The 15,981-nt window shown below is 47.4% G+C and overlaps 1 long non-coding RNA gene across 1 annotated transcript in view; it reads right to left on the bottom strand.

The window, feature by feature from the left end:
• Gm38534 overlaps nt 1–1,921 on the bottom strand; it is a 28,374-nt gene extending 26,453 nt beyond the window's left edge. The window contains exon 1 of the long non-coding RNA XR_001780289.2: nt 1,811–1,921. This is a non-coding gene — a long non-coding RNA (predicted gene, 38534). The remainder of the gene's footprint in view (nt 1–1,810) is intronic.
• Between the last annotated feature and the right edge of the window lie 14,060 nt (nt 1,922–15,981).

The following is a 15,981-nucleotide window of genomic DNA, read 5'->3' as shown; positions in this document are numbered from 1 at the left end:
ATCAGCTCTAGGAACATATACATGCAGACAACACTGTATAGATCCAGTGGATTATAGCTATGCGTTTACTCATTTATATTTAACATCATTAGCTAAAGAAGAGGAGGCCGTGGATTTGCCGAGATTGGTCAGATGTGGAAGGGTAGGAGGGAGAAGAATGGAGGGAGAAAGAACCTAATTACATTTAAGATTTAAAAAATGCAGAAAGGAGGAGACTGGAGAGGTGACTCAGGGGTTAGGAGAAGTTGGCCCTCTAGCAGAGAGAACCCGGGTTCTGTTTCCAGCACCTACACAGCAGCTCATGGCCTCTGTCACTCCAGTCCCAGGGGATCAAATGCCTTCAGATACCAGATATTCATGTGGTGCACACATATTCTTGTAGGTAAAACACTCATGCAGACACACACACACACACACACACACACACACACACATGAGCTCGCATGTTTTAGAGTTTGGTTTTTCGAGACAGGATTTCTCTGTGAAGCCCTGGCTGTCCTGGAACTCACTTCTGTAGACCAGGCTGGTCTTGAACTCAGAGATTCAGCTGCTTCTGGTTCCTCTGTTTCATCTGCTGGGATTGAAGGCGTGTGCCGTCACAGCCCAGTTCCATTTCTTCTGTGACTTACACTTCCGGGACGCAGTCATTAGTGCTTTTCTCTTCTCCTACTAGATCGTAGCAGCTCTGTGCACACGATAGCTGTTCACCCTTCTATCCGAGCTTTGTATTGATTTTTTGTGGGTGCCACACTCATGCACCCCAATCCACTCATCTCCCCATCCCTTCCCATCTACCCACCGCCCTTGCGACCTCCGCATGAAATAACAAGACAAAGCAAAGATAAAAAATATATATCTCATGGTGGAAGCTGCAGTGTGTCCCACAGTCTACCCTTTTGTCCACACAGCTTTACTTGCAGATGTTCATTACAACGAGTCACTGGTCTGGTTCGAGGCCTCTGGCTTCTGCTACACCCTCAATACTGGGATTCTCCCCAGGACTCCTCTCAGATAACCTGTTGTTGCCCTGTATCATGGAGCTCCTGCAGCTTTAAATCTGCAGGACTGGTCCCTTCACAAGCTCTAGCAGTTCATACATGGTGGATGTTGGGGTGAGCCAACTCAAAGCCTGGATCTGGGCTGAGCGGTAGCTGAGTTGGCCAGACTGCCAACTCTTCCCCAGTCCACATCCCCAGCGCAAGCTCCCTAGCACTGCCCCAGCCAGCTCACCCAATGCCAGCATCTGGCAAGGAGCAGGGCCAGCTCTCTGGCTTTCATACCCTCGGGGGCCAGCTCACCTGTACCCAGGCCACCAGAGTCACCCCCTACTCTGCTGTCCAGTCAAGTGGCAGAGCAGGGAGCCTGTTCTCCCAAGCACTACAGCTGGTGAGGGGTTGGGGACAGCTGTCCAGCTCACATGACTCAGGGACCAGCTCTTCTGCCTGCTGCAAGTGACCAAGGAGGAGAGTGTGGCCTCTCTCCTGTGCCTGAGCCACTGCACAGCAGATGAGTGGCAGGGCCAGCTGTCCCACGTTCATGCCATCAGGGCCAGCTCTACTGTGCTGCCCAGGGAAGAAGCAGGGGCCACTCTCCCAGGGGTGGGGGCAGCTCTCCAGAATGCCACAGCCAGTGAGAGGCTGGACCAAGCTCTGCACAGCCCTTGGACAGTAACATCGTCTCAGGCCTCAGCCCTGACCAGGGATGCCACAGACATCAACAGAGCTCTGCTTGTGCATGGCTATGGACCCAGACATGGCCCTCATGGGCTGGGACTTCACGGTGGCCTCAGGTGGAAGGGGCGGGTACTCACATCATGCTGTTCCTCTCCACGCTGGAGTCTCCAGTTCCACCTCTCTTCAAAACACTCAAACCCTTCCGCTTCTCTTTCTCTCCCATCTCTTTACGACATACTCACGGCAGGCCTCTGGGTATCTTCCCCTGCCAGCATCGCGTGTTATCCACCTTTTTGTGTGATTTTATTTTATGTGTTTGGGTGTTTGCCTGCATGGATGTCTGTGTGCCACATGCATTCAGTGTCTGTGGCAGCCAGAAGAGGACATCAGAACCCCCTGAAACTTGAGTTACAGACAATTGTGAACGGTCATGTGTGTGCTGAGAATCAAAAGCCCGCGTTCTTAACCAGTGAGCAGATGGTGTTCTTAGCCACTGAGCCGTCTTTCTAACTCCGAGTTACAAAAGAACTAGAAGTCTTTCTGAGCTTGACATGAGACCCAGAAGACCGTAGACGGACAGTTCTGGAGAGCAGGTTATATAAATAAGAAGTGAACAACAACGACAAAAACTCTGTAATGTGGAAAATACCAACAAACCATGGCTAGTACTTCTGTAGTTGTAATTTTGTTTTATTTTATTTTGGCATTTTTATTCAATTATTTTATTTATTTGTATTCCAGCTGTGTAATTATATTTTTACATCTTTAATCCACTTGTAATTTGTTGAATTATGGTACTAGCTGGAAAGCCAAGCTTAAACCTTCCCTGAAATCCCCAGCGGAGTCCCAGCAGTCCTTACCCAATAACCCACCCTTACCTCAGTAATGTGCAACATTATTCTGTCATACAGTCATATAGTTAACATCCATCCACCCGAGGCTGTTTCTCTAGACGGTCTTCTGTACTCCCTGGCCTAACTGCCTACTTCTATACCTGAATCAGGATGTTTGGTGACTTACTACATGCTACTTGCTTTGTTTTTGAGACAGTGTCTCCTGATGGCCCAGTAATCCAAGCTGGTCTTAGATTTACAGTGACTCTGCTGCCTGAACACTGACATTTTAGGTGTCCAGCATTGGCTGTAATACATACAGTAGATAGCAGATAATATCACATCTTTATATTTCAAGGTTTTTCTGGCAGTTCTCATACATTTACCTTCTAAGTGGATTTTTATTATGAGGTTGTAAGATTAAAAAAAATAAAAATCAGAAAAATTTAAACCTTCAAACTTAAAAACTTGGGACTGGGCGTGATGGTACCCACTGCAATCCCAACACTTGGGACTCTAGGCCAAGAAGACTGAGTCTGAGGCTAGCTTAGGCTACATAGCAAGACTCATCTATAGCAAGATAGATAGATAGATGATAGATAGATGATAGATAGGTAGTTAGATGGATAGATAGATAGATAGATAGATAGATGATAGATAGGTAGATAGATGGATGGATAGATAGATAGATAGATAGTAGATAGGTAGATAGATGGATGGATAGATAGATAGATAGATGATAGATAGGTAGATAGATGGATAGATAGATAGATAGATAGATAGATAGATAGATGATAGATAGGTAGATAGATGGATGGATAGATAGATAGATAGATAGATAGATAGATAGATAGATAGATGATAGATAGGTAGATAGATAGGTAGATAGATGGATAGATAGGTAGATAGATGGATAGATAGATGATAGATAGGTAGATAGATGGATAGATAGATGATAGATAGGTAGATAGATGGATAGATAGATGATAGATAGGTAGATAGATGGATAGATAGATGATAGATGATAGGGTCTGGGTGTGGTGCCACAAAGCCTTGTCCCAGCACTCAGGGGACATACATGGAAGTATGTAGATCCCTCTGAGTTCAGTCGGCTCAGGCTACCTGGTTAGACCTTGTTACAAGATCAATAAGTAATAAAAACTGAGGATGGGAATATAGCTCAGAGGCTGGCCCTTGCCTAACAAGTCATGTTTTTGATAAAATGAACACTAAAAGTTGCATCTGGATGGCTAGGAGAGCCTGAATTGAAAGCATTAACTCTGAGTGGATGGACGGGCTGAGATTGTCTGGGTGAGCTGGGCACGATAGGGCACACCTCTAATCCCAGCACTCCAGAGGTGGGCGGCTGGCGGATCTCTGTGAGTTTGAGTCCAGCTGGTCTACAGAGATTGTTCCAAGGCTAGACAGGTATGTATACTGAGACCCTGTCTCAGAAAAAAAAAAGGGGGAAGAAGATGGCTTTTGTGGATGCCAACACCCCAGTACAGGACCACACTCGGGTCAGGACTGTTCTCGGGGAGCAGCTGTAGGGGAGACGTCAGCCCCGTACCCCAGTTCATCCTCCTCAGCCTGCTGTCTACTCAACTCCCAGCTTGAATTCGTATTTGTCTCCAGCTCCGATTCCTAGTGGCCATGAGCTGTTTCTCCGGCCTTCCAAGCTCCTCCTGTTCTCCCAAGATAGTGTATATGGAATTCATTTTGTAAGCTATTCATCTTTGCAGTGATGCCTGCCACTTCCAGTCTCCTCACCTCATCCCCACTGTCCAGAGGGGCCAGAATAGTGTATCTTTGATGCTGTAAAAACACAGTTTCTATAGCTCAGATGCCTTCCTTTAGCTTAATTTCCATAACATAAAATCTATCAGGAAATGATCACCGGTTCAGGCCATCTCAGTGTAAGTAAGTGGCAGCTTGACAGAAATGCTTGAGATTTTAGCAGCAGTAACCAACCAATCAACAAACACACAACACATCATGACACAAATTACCCCCCCTTTAGTGTCATTTGGAGCCACAGATGTTCACTAGGTGACCACAGCAGGACAGATGTGGCCTTCGGTCTTCCCCCTTGCTGCCTTGACCTAGGTCAGGCAGGCTTGGACCAGCTTAGCTGGAGCTGTTGCTGCTTTGCACCCCTGGGCAGCTGCAGCAGCCCAAATGCTGTAGCTCCCCCCCCCCCCCCCGTGCTCCGAAGTCCTTCAGAGGAAACTGCTTGTTAACCCACCCCAGCGAGCCAATAGCGGTTGCCTCTCTCTTCTGAGAGTCCGATGGCACCTCAGCTAATGCTGACCCCCCTCTGCTCAGGAATGAAGCCTCTTAAGGTCTGGCCTTGCACTCAGGATCTTCCTGCCTCAGCTTCCCAGATGCTAGGATGACAGACGTGGACCACCATTAGCATTGTGCTTCTCTGCCGGTGATGGCGACCGAGGATCCTGGACTTGAGAACTTGTGATAGTTCCTTAGGGTCCAGTTTCTTTGGGAAAATGACATTATTTGTGTGCATGTGGATGTCAGAGGACTCACTGGAGTGGGCTCTCTCCACCGTGTGGATCCTCGGAATCGAAGTCACGTCATCAAGCCTGAAGGTAAGCTCCCTTATCAGCCTAGAGCCGGGCTTCTTAAACTGTATGTATTGCAGGAAGTTTGGCAACAGGGAAAAGTCTTACCTACATTTCCCTCACACTTGTCTTCCATGCCAGAAGACCACCAAGTCTCTTCTTACTCTTTCCCCGTGGATGGAATTATATTTTAATTCCAGATTTTAAAAGGTACTTTAAAATAAATAAATGTGTGGTCTTGGTAGGTCTTGGCAAGTTCTATTGGCGCCATAGACAATGCTTTGGCATCCCACTGTAATCCGCTTGCAAGGACACTGCCAGCTTTGCATGGGCTCAGAATAGGAAAGCACTCCACAGCAGGCTGGAGCTGTGACACAGCCAGCCGTGCCTCAGACAGCATGACTGTCTGACAGTGTGACGACGGAGGTTCCATGACTCTAGAGCTGTCTGTGAAAAGGGTCCCAAGTGGGGCCTTCAGTGAGCCCAATACAAGGATACTACAGACGCCTAGGGCTCTAAACCAAGGCATGCCATCTGCAGGAAGAACCACATACCATCTGAGAAGCCACTACCAGAATGCAACTGGGCACCAGCAGAAATGAAGCTTCTGAGTGAGTCATGACAGATGGTTAGTTGGGCTGCCCATCATGGACTAAGCTCTGTTTGACCCACTGAGCCACATGGGCAGACTAACCCAGCCAAAATGGGCTGTCAGATGGGCAAAAGGCAGTCGGGGTCAGCACAAGGAGACTACATGAATAGTGACCCTGACTGCCACATCACACATCGGGGATGCCCCTGGCTTCATTTCACACTCATGTAACACCAGGGGGCTTTCTAGGAAGTTGATGGGGAAGGAAAGAAGCCATGCTAAGCCCATAGACAGACCATCATGTGTGAGCCAAGGCTGCTGACATTTTACTGAAGATAGACAAGAACATTCCTGGCTCCCAGATGGTTTAGCTGGACCATTTCTTGTTGTCCCTATTCCCAGTGTTAATGAACAACATCCAAGATTGGAGAACTAGTACTAAACAGCCAGACTGTCAGGAAGGAGGAGGTGGGCCATCCTTCCTGACAAGCCGCTCAGGCTAGCGGAGATGCCAGCTGGGACAAGACGACCCCGGCACAGGCCATCGAGAAAGAACTAATAAATACCAGTGGAGCCTTGCTGTCAAACGAATCATCAGCGGCTGTGGTTCTCCCACTAATCCAGGAAACAAAACCAATTACCCTTAAAGGTACCATCAAAGACGGTACACACTCACTCTCACTCTCACTCTGAGAAGAAGAAAGTCTGGGCCCCAGGAAGGGTGTGCTGTCATGGAGAGTGTCCATCTATCTTCTCTCCAAGGCATCCTTACTTAGACCTCCACTGTTGGGAATACGACCTGCTGATGGCTCAAAGCATCATCCCTCACTTGAAACTGCTTTACCTAAACCATGTCTCTTCTTATGGGATGGAGCAGCCAGTTAATAGCTAGCTGATGTGTGGGTGGGAGGGAAGCAAATGTCCAGCAAATGTCTTACCTTAGACAACTTGGAAGGGCCATCCCAGTTCCAGAGCTCCCTGTGGGGTCAGGTGAAGCCATAGCACACTGTAGGCAGCATTTCCTCTGCAGGGTCCAACCTTTCCAACCCCTCTTCCAAGTGTATCTCCTGACATCACTTCTACCTCATATCCTGTCCGTAGCTTTCCAGCTCAGAGCCTGTTTTTAAGGGAACTCAACTTCCGACAGCTCCCAAGCTTAGGCCAATGTGTTCAAAAGCCCAAAGGATGCTGAATCGGTGGAGGGACCCCTGCAGTTGCCTATCCATCTGTCAAACGGTGGAGCCTCACCTGTTATTCCTGGCCTGCCCCCTTCTAGCCCTGCAGATCCCAGCAGCAGGAAAAGGCGACTTCTCCCACCTTCATTGAGAGTGATATTCATGTGCCCTTCTTCCTTCCTCAAAACCACACAACTGGGGAGAACTTTAGACAGTTACAGGAAAGCCTTTGTAAACAAGGGCAAATCCAGGGACCTCTTCAAGGGAGTGTATCCAAGCTCGTCCTTCCGAAGCGAAAGGGATGGGCTACGAGCACTCATGAGGTCCACAGGGGCTTCAGTGATGTGCAAGAATATTTTTAGCAAATGACAGAAAAATGGAGAAAACAGGTTGATTGATTGACAGACAACCCAATTTTTAATCTGGACATCTTTAATAAATGTTACAATGCAGGATTATCCATCTTATCACACCCGGATTTCTATCTTTCGAAAGGAGATAGCCTTGACTTTGGGGGCCCGAATAAGCGACTTCTTTATCAGAAACCTCCCTGTAAATGCCACAGTGAGCAGCGCCAGTAAGTCCCCTCCTCCCCCAGCCAAGTCTCTTAATTATTGCATTTTGTTGAGTGGGGGGGTGTTGTGGTTGGGGGGGTGCGCATATGTGGAAGTTCACATGACAAGGCACACATGTAGCGGTCAACGGATAACTTGTGAGAGTCTGTTCAGTCCTTCCACCACGTAGGTCTGCAGGATCAAATCCAGGTTGCCAAGCTTGGCAGCAAGCTCCTCTGTCTACTAAGCCATCTTTCTGACTAGCTACAACCAAGAAGTGTCACCTTGCCTAATCCTAACTTTGAAAACAAGCAAAATGCAAGTGCCAGCTTCACCCAGATGCAGTCACGCTGTCCCAAGAGGCTACAGCCACAATGGCATGTCTCGAGTGTGGACAGAAGGTTAAGGTCTTAAACTTTTGAAAATATTTTTATTTTTCTGGTATGAGTGTTTTGCCTGCATGTATGCCTGTGAACCCCTTGTGTGCCTGTTGCCTGCCAAGGCTAGAAAGAGGGTGTCAAAGCTCCTGGAACTGGGGTTCCAGATGGTTGTGAGCCACCACATGGGTACTAGAGACTGAACCCCACCCATTGAGTCATCTCTACAGCCCTTCTTCTCTAAAAACAAACAAATGAATTTAAAAACTCTGTGTGCATGAGTGTGTATGCACATGTATCTGAGTGCGTGTATACATGTGGATTGGCAAGTATGTGCAGGTCAAAGGACAGCCTTGGTAGAGGTTGCCACCTTATCTAAGGCACAGTCCCTCTGCTTTGCTCTTGCATGTTCCAGGCTAGCTGATTCTAGAACTTCCAAAAATTTGCCCTTCTCCATCTCCTATCTCATCATGAGAGAATTTGAATGGCAAGCTTTATGAGAGTTCTAGGGGTCTGTGATTAAAAGCCTCACGCTGCTCTAAACAAACAAACAAACAAACAAACAAACGAAAGTGCTTCGTGTGTGCCGTGAACTCCTGATCTTCCTGCCTCCACATCCTAATGACTAGGATTACAGTTATGTGCTACCGTGCCCGTGCAGGGCTAGGAATCAGAGCCAGGATTTTCTGGATGCTGGGCAAGCACTCTGTCAACTGAGGTGGGCCCAAAATGCTAAGCTCTTTGTTTGTTTCGAGACAGGGTTTCTCTGTGTAGCCCTGGCTGTCCTGGAACTCTCTATGTAGACCAGGCTGGCCTCAAATTCACAGAGATCTGCCTGCCTCTACCTTTCTGCTGGGATTAAAGATGTGCACCACCATGCCCAGCTAATGCTAGATTCTTAATATCCAGATTCCCTTGGTTCCTATAGCCCCTCAGAGCAGCAGCAGTGCTGGGCTATCCTTTTTGCATGAGCAATGCAAAGCATGCAGGAGCTAAATGGTCTACCCCAGGTTACAAAATGTTGGAACCCCAGCCCTCCTCCTCCAGTGTAGTCTGTGTCCTTGAAGAGTGAGGTGGTCCATGCCTGTAACCCCAGCACTGTTGGGACTGAGGCAGGAGGATCAATATGAATTTGAGGTCAGCATGGGCTGTAGCCTGTAGGGAATTTCAGAATAGCCCTGGCCATAATGCAAGTACCCTTTCTAAAAAATAAAAATAAAGTTGTGTATAGCAGACCAAGCCTATAATCTTAGTACCTGGAAGATAGAGGCAGGATTGTCATGAGTTCAAGGTCAACCTCCGCTACATAGTGACTTCAAGGACCACCTGAGCTACATGAGACCTCAGCTCAGAAGTAAGTAAATAGGGGCTAGAGAGATGTATCAGCAGATAAAAGCTCTTGTTGCCCTTACAGACCATGGGAATTTGTCTATAATTACAGCTCCAGGGGTTGCAATGACCTTTTCTGGTCCGTGGGCACCCACATGAACCTACACATAAGTAAATCATAAAGCAAATATTTAAATAAATAATAACTTAGCTTTCAAATAGTTCTAAAATAGTTCACAAATAATAACATAGTCCTTAACTATGATTCAAACTGTCAACCACTGAGCTAAAACTGGGAGCCTTAGTAGGTACTCAGCAGTAACTACAGTTTGACCAACATGTCTGAAAAGAAAAGAAAGGTCTCAGGCTGTCCTTGCTCTTACTTCTTTCTTGGAGAGCTGGATGGTATCTTTAATCCCAGCTTTCTGTGATTAAAAGGAGCTCTGTAAATTCAAGGCCAGCCTAGTCTACATAGTAAGAGACTGTTTCTAAAAAGCATCACTTTTTCAATGATTGTTGTTGTTGTTGTTGTTGTTGTTGTTGTTGTTGTTACAGGTTCTTGTGTAGCCTAACCTGCCCCTGAAACTCTCCACATAGCCAAGGACAACCCAAACTGCTGGTCCTCCCGTTTCTACCTCCTGACTGCAGAAGTGAGCTCCTGGTTTATACCATGCTGGGAATAGAGCCCAGCCTTGGAACATGTTTGACAAGCACTCTACCAACCGAGCTACATGCTCAGCTGAAACCCATCTTCGGGGTGCTTGCTGAGGTCTGTGGGTCGAACCACTACTGTTTTAGGGTCCTCAGAGAAAGCAGAGCCTTGGGTGGGGAGGGGCTGGCTGATAGTCACCTGCAGTACTCGGGCTTCAGCACTGGGCAGCACGGTGACTTTGGCCAGAAGGCCACTCTGGGCTGATTTTATCTCATAACTGAGAACAACAGTAGGTTTCTGCCTGTCTCCTAACGTGGTGCCAATTAAATTAGATGCCACAGTATCTGGAAAGCTTTCAGCATAATATTGGGTACCTGGAACTGTCCTGTGACAGTACCCGAAGACACTGATGTCCTCAGATATGTGCTCACAGGTAGAGTTGACTACTTGAGATTCACTGCCTCACGTAGGTTTGATCTGGATGCTCTATTCAACCCCAATGGCCATTACTTTGAAGGTCTGGAAGGTTGGCCGCCTGAATTTTTTTCTCCCGTAACTCATTCTGTGGCCTACAAATAGAAAGGACATAATTCAGATATGGCAAGGGCCCAAAGACAACACTCACACACACCAAATCCCCTTACCTCCAACAGAAAGCACCCCTGCGGACAAATGGCGAGTTGTGCTCTTGCGACAAAGCAGAAGGCTGTTTGAAAATAATCAGAAGTTCTCTCAGGAAGCCCAATTATATTTTTACATCAAGAATCAAAATGCTGGCGCGGTAGACTTCAGCCTATCATTCACGAGCCTTTTATCCTGTAATTAAGCCAGCTCTGCTGCTGGGTTAATTCTTCCCTGAGTGACACCACCCTTTGAGCCAGCCCGTATGTCGGGAGAAGACTTCAGTCTGATGATCTATTACACCAATACATCACTGCGGTGAGCTGCCTCCTTAATGATTTATCCATAACACATCATCAGAGTGAGGCGCACTCATAATATATTGCTCAATAAGTCTGCGGTGGCCAAGGGAGAAAGTGATGGGCAGCGGCCCACTCCGTGTCCTGGCATGGCTGGTGTCAGAGTGTGGGCCCGCACTGGGCTCTTCCTTCCTAAACCAATGTTTATACAGGCAGAAGGTCTTCCATGCCAAAGGACCTTTAAAACTTGAAAAAACCATGAGCCGGGAGGACAGGAAGACCCCTCCTCTCAGTATGGTTAACCTAAACCTGTGTGTCGAAACACTCCAGGTGCTTACCATGCAGGAGGTCAAGGCCACTGCATGTCCTGCCCCTAAGTCCTGAGCATCATCAACTCTGTAATCCATGCCAAGGATCTACCACCACCACCTGGCACTGTGAAAACTGCAGCCTGAGCCACCCAACAGGAGTGCCCTTAGTTACAGTCACGGGCCCAGGAGGGACGGCTCAGTCAGGAAACTGCTGGTGACGAAGCATGAGGCTCTGAGTTTGATCATTCACATGACCAAGTGACAAGCTGGGCATGGTGGCTCATGCTTATCATCCATCGCCAGGGAGGAGGAGGCAGGAGGATCCCTAGGACTCACAGGTCCTCCAGTTTAGTCTACTCAGTGAGCCCCAGGCTAAGTGAGAAATCCATTATCAGAAACCAAGGTGAGCAGCTCTCGAAGAATGACGACCAAAGGTTGACAGTACACACACACACACACACACACACACACACGCACACACACACACACACATGCACACACACACGCACACACACACACATATGCACACACACGCGCGCGCACACACACATGCACACACAGACACACATGCACACACATGCACACACACACATACACACGTGCATACACAGACACATGCACGCACACACACATGCACACACACATGCACCCACAGACACACACACATGTGTACACAGAGAGACACACACACATGCACACAGAGACACACATATACACACATGCACACACACACACACACCACACACAGACACATACATGAGCACACACAGACACACATGCACACACACAAACACACATGCACATACACTTAAAGTCATTTTTAAAAATCACTTATTTGGGGGATGAAGAGATAGTTTAGCCATTAAGAGCACTGGCTTCTCTTTCAGAGGTCATGAGTTCAATTCTCAGCAACCACATGGTGGCTCACAGCCATCTGTAATGGGATCCGATGCCCTTTTCTGGTGTGTCTGAAGACATCTACAGTGTACTCTTATGCATTAAATAAATAAATCCTTTTTTAAAATCATTTATTTCTTATTATGCTAGTGTAAATTCGGAGGTCAGAGGACAATTTATAGGGGTCAGCTCTCTCCTTCTGCCATGTGGGTCCTGGGATCAAACTCATTTGCCAGGCTTGGTGGCAAGCACCCTTATGCACCGAATCACACCAGAACATCCTCCCACCAGAGACTGTGGCGTGCTGAATAACAGTGGAGCTATTGTAAGCTTGAGTGAGACTGTGCAGACAGCTGGCGGACTGCAGAAAGCACTCTGAAGTGCTACAGGTGTGGCACAGTGGGTAGAACCTAGCATACCAGAGGACCTGGGTTTGAGTCCCAGCACCACACTAGAGGTAGAAGAGACCATTTCCCCAGGGTTAGTGCTGTGGTGACTATCTTAATCCTGACGGCCTCAAAGTTTTCAGGTTCAGGGTCGTGCCCTGGTGGCGGGTTCCTCTCTATATTGTGTTCTTTGTTCCATGGAGACTTGTGGAATCTCTATTTATCTAAATGCTGCTTTGTTAAAACAAACAAACAAACGAACAAAGGCAAAAGTGAAGGAATGGATGTTTACAGAAATCCTTAGTATGACGAAAACAAAGGCACTGGGTACATCAGAGTAAAGGGGATGAAAGACCCAACAAGATGTAAGCAAAGTAGTATGTAAAGTGAGTGGAATCAACACACACACACACACACACACACACACCCCAGAACTAACCACCTTGCTCAGAAAGCTAAGGACGGGCTGCCCAGCCCAGCAATCCCACTAAAGAGACCCCGGGGAGTTCTTGCTTGTAAACACACAAGAAACAGGCACAGTGAAGATCCTTGCAGCATCCAGGACAGAGCAACCTCAGCTCTGAACTACTCAAGAAGGGCTCATAAGTGAGAAGGGCAACTCACTTTTTAAAAAAAAATTTATTTTATTTGTTTGTTTACATATTTTATGTACATTTTGTCTGCATGTACTCAGAAGAGGGCGTCAGATTCCATGAGGATGACATGAGACTATAGTTAGAGGAGATTGTGAGCTGCTGTGTGGGTTCTGGGGACCAAACTCGGGATCTCAAGAAGAGCGGCCAGGTTTTTTTTCTTGTTTGTTTTTGTTTTGTTTTGTTTTGTTTTTAACTACTGAGTCATCTCTCCAGCTCCTATTTATTTATTTATTTATTTATTTATTTATTTATTTATTTATTTAGAGACCGGGTCTCTCTGTGTAGCTCTAGCTGTCCTAGAACTTGCTAGGTAGACAAGGCTGGTGTCAAACTCACAGAGATCCACATGCTTCAGGCTTCTAGGTGCTGTGGTTAAAGGGGTGTGCCACCACACCGGGCTGAGGGTTTCTTGTTACTTCCAGTGTGTGTATGTGTACGTGTAGATGAATGTGCTTGTGCCGGAGGAGGCCAGAAGAGGTTATCAGATCCACTGGAGCTGGAGTTACAGGCAGTGGAGAGTAAACACGAGGCTTCTAGAAGAGCAGCAAGTGCTCTTCATCACTGGGCCATTGCTCAGGCCCCAGAAGATAACAATAATGGGAAGGATAAACACCTCGTCCAAGAAGACAGCACAAGGGGACAAGACCGAGAATTTACATAGAAATACTTTGTTTGAGTTTAATAAGTTTAGTCATTGCAAAGGGGTAGCGTGTATGGGCCTGTATTTTATATATTGTATGCTTGAGGGTACTACACCAAAGCTATGCCCAGATGTACTTTAACTGAATGTAACAGCCAAAGCTAACTTGGGAAACCAAGACACCAGATTTACCGAAGCCATGAAAGGAGATCTTTCCCCTTGTTCAGGAGCAGCACTGGGTTTCCTTGAACAGAGCATCCTCGCATGGGTGAAAGAAAAGATGGATCCGTGATGTTTCCTCGGGACACAGAAATAGTCTGCAGAGCAGGAGCACACCCCAGCATCCTGAGATGCTGGCCACAGCTGGGTAGCAACAGAGGAGTGAGCAGCCGCATCTGAGACATCCCCAGAGCCAACGGGTCTTCTGGAGGCAGGCGGGAGGCAGGCTGACCCTGAGGGTGTGAAACAAGCTAACTCCGGTAAGACTCGCCTGTAACTCCTGGCCCTGGTGGCAGTTGACATCCCACTAAGGCCTTGTACTGGCTGTAGATATCCAGGCTGCCAAACTGGATAGGCTGCAAGGCCACTTGCCTCACTCAGCAGAGCTCTGGGAGGCTGGGGTAAAGCATCAGGGGTCTTCTAAGAAGACAGTGAATATTTTAGAGATAACACGGGAGTGATTTGGAGTTTAAACCAAGCACCCTGAGAGGGTTCGGGAAGCCAGCCTTTCCCGTAGAATTCTTGCACCTAGACTGAATGTTCCCACCCATCAGCCCTGGGTGAGTGCTGTTCTGTGTTGGGTCGGGTACCCTCACAGTCTGGGGTAGTTCCTTCTCCTTCCATCTTTATTACTGCAGCTGCAGAAAGCTTGGGCATTCTACAAAGTTGGAATGCAGTCAGCATCTAGTTCCTCTTTGGTACTTGAAAATGACCTGGCATTGATCCTGTCATCTCCGTGGCCAGGATGGGGAGCCACCCATGCCATTTGCTCCTTCCCTTGACACATGCAAGTGCCTGTTAAGTTCCACACTCTGTGTCAGGGCCAGATGTTGCTCAAAGTGGCTAAGTGACGTGCGTGAAGCCATGAGTGTCCAGATACGAGCCCCGATGTTCTGATTGTACAACAGAAGAAAGAGGTCAGAGCCTTCTACCGTCAGCTCTCCTGAGTGTACACAGCAAAAGTAGGAGCAGAATGTTGAGGGCTAACAGAAAACATAAGAAAGCCATCGACACGGATGCAAGCCAGGCACAGCGGTACACGCCTGTAATCCCAGCACTTGGAAGGTGGGAGCAGGAGATACCTTGAACTCAGCTACATAGGGAGTTCAAAGCCAACCTGGCCTGATCTCCTGTTCATCATTCTCTCTCCCTCTCTGTCTTCTCCCTGCCCCATCAGAAGTAACTAAATAAAAACAAGTTTGCTGTTTGTTTGCTTAATGAAGGCTACAACCACTGGGCAAATTCTAGGAGCAGAGAACCTGCTAGTACACTTTTGGTATTCTTCACTTGAAAATGTACATAAGGGGCTGGTGAGATGGCTCAGTGGGTAAGAGCACCCACTGCTCTTCCGAAGGTCCAGAGTTCAAATCCCAGCAACCACGTGGTGACTCACAACCATCTGTAATGAAATCTGATGCCCTCTTCTGGTGTGTCTGAAGACAGCTACAGTGTACTTACATGTAATAAATAAATAAATCTTTTTTTAAAAATGTACATAAAAAAAATGCCGGGCAGTTGTGGCTCACGCCTTTAAATCCCAGAACTCGGGAGGCAGAGGCAGGAAGATTTCTGAGTTCGAGGCCAGCTTCATCTACAGAGTGAGTTCCAGGACAGCCAGGGCTACACAGAGAAACACTGTCTCAAAAAAAACCAAAAAAAAAAAAAAAAGGACATAAATGTTGGGCAGTGGTGCCACACACCTTAATCCCACCACTCAGGAAGCAGTGGCAGGAGAATCTCTATGAGTTCAAGGCCAGCCTGTTCTATAGAGTAAGTTCTAAACAGAGACACCCTGCCTTGAAAAACAAGGGGAAAAAAGTATATTTATTTATTGGTGCATACAGTGCTGGAAAGAGCCAGGGCTATATAGTGAGACCCTTGTCTTTGTGGGGATTTTTTTGGTTTTTAATAACAGAGGTTTTTTTCTGTGTAGTCCTGTCTGTCCTAGAGATCTGCCTGCCTTTGCCTCCCCTAGTGCTGGGATTAAAGTTGTGCACCACCACTGCCTATCTGAGACCCTTGTCTTAAAAATCAAAACACCAAACAAAAGAGGTGGTAACTTTGGAGGCCGAGGATGGAGGGAGCAAGTACTTAGACAAATGGTGAGATTTCACGATGCTTCCTGTCTGCCTTAGTCTAATGTACATTCCCCCACATCGGACCTAGGCACCGAGGGCCTAGTCCTGCC

This window comes from Mus musculus, chromosome 11 (assembly GCF_000001635.26).
Source record: "Mus musculus strain C57BL/6J chromosome 11, GRCm38.p6 C57BL/6J".
Classification (NCBI taxonomy): domain Eukaryota; kingdom Metazoa; phylum Chordata; class Mammalia; order Rodentia; family Muridae; genus Mus; species Mus musculus.
Note: the sequence above shows the minus strand (reverse complement) of the source record. Positions and strands in the feature narration are given on the sequence as shown.